The sequence below is a fragment of the Eretmochelys imbricata genome, chromosome 1, assembly GCF_965152235.1.
Source record: "Eretmochelys imbricata isolate rEreImb1 chromosome 1, rEreImb1.hap1, whole genome shotgun sequence".
Taxonomy (NCBI): Eukaryota; Metazoa; Chordata; order Testudines; family Cheloniidae; genus Eretmochelys; species Eretmochelys imbricata.
In genome coordinates, this window is record NC_135572.1 from 157511259 (window position 1) to 157512921 (window position 1663).

Sequence of the window (1663 nt, forward strand, 5' to 3'; positions counted from 1 at the left end):
CTACACTACAAATTTATGTTGCTATAACTATGCCGCTCCAGGGTGCTGGAAAATCCACACCTCTGAGCAACGGGGTTACACTGACTGAATTCCCTGGGCAGACAGCGCTATGTTGATGGGACGGCTTCTCCCACTGACATAGCTACCGCCTCTTGGGAAGGTGGAGTACCTACGCCGATGGGAGAAGCTCTAGGTAGCATCTTCACTAAGTGCTACAGATGGTGCAGCTGCACCGCTGCAGCGCAGTAAGTGTGGACAAGCTCTTAGTAATATAGTGTATTCAACACAAAAATGCAGGGACTGTTGAAGCTGATCCTCCTCAGGAAGCCAAAGAATATTTTCAAGAAGTAACAGTTGCCTTTTCCACCTAACATTAGGTCATCTAAATGTTTTCAAAATTCAATCAGTCACTTGCAAAGATTTTCCCATCGGTTAGTGATGTTCTAATAGAACATTTCTCAAGTGGATAGTCCTCACCCGGCAATGCAAAGTGTTCCTTCAGTCCTGTGAAAAGTCAAATGCCTTTGCTGAGCTTTCCTCTGATGGCATGAGTGTGCCCCTCTTCAAGGGAGGCCACCCCGAGAAAACTAAGTAACATTCTATTCTTTAAGAGCAGGCCAGCTGGCTCCCACTCTCTCTGTGCTACGTTCACTTCATTTATAGTTGATTTTAAGTCAACAAAAACAAAGCCTTTTAAAAAAAAGATTGTGAAAACTAAAATAAGTTTGATTAGTCACCTCTGAACCTCACTGCGTAACATCCTGCTCTGGTTCCCTCCCCTTCCCTCTTTCGTTGCAGAAATCATACCCAATGTAAGTCGGCTCTAATGACCTGCACAAACTCTCACCAGAAGTAACATTGCTTCCGCACTTGTTTTTTTCCTCCTTAAATATTTGCTCTCCTCTTTTGCTCCATTACCATCTGCCCCTCTCCCTGTTTGATTCCCAGCCCCACATCTGCTTTAGTCCCTAAGGGCTTGGCTACACTTGCAAGTTAGAGCGCATTAAATCAGCCCTGGGCACCCTAACTCCCGACCCGTCCACACTGGCAAGGCACTTAGAGTGCCTGGGCTCTGCAGTTGGAGAGCCCCTGGTACTCCACCTCCACGAGAAGCATAGAGCTTGCTGCGCCCCGGCTGAAATGTCCAGGTGTCAGTGTGGACAACATGTTGCATTACTGCTCTCTGATTGGCCTCTGGAAATGTCCCATAATCCCCTGAAGTCAAGTGGCCACTCTTGCCATTGTTTTGAACTTGGCTGCAGGCATGCAGATATCCCCTTCTGTTTCTGACAGCCAGCATGCTTATCTGCTCCAGGACAAAGCAATCATTACTGTGGAATGCTGCTGCTGAGAGTGTGTGTGTGAGAGAGAGGTGTGGGGGGGGGTCTGCTGCTGTCTGAATTTACAAGACAGCATGCTGACACGCTCTCTGCCCCCCAAAACACACTGTCTCTCCCCCCACATACACACAACACACTCCCTGTCACACTCCACTGCTCACCCCATTTGAAAAGCACGCTGCAGCCACTTGCACACCGGGATAGCTACCACAATGCACTGCTCTTTGTGGCGTTGCAAGAGCTGCTAATGTAGCCACACCAGTGCGTTTGCAGCTGACAGTGTAAACACAGCAACATTTTCCCTGCTACAGTCTCTGAAGGCC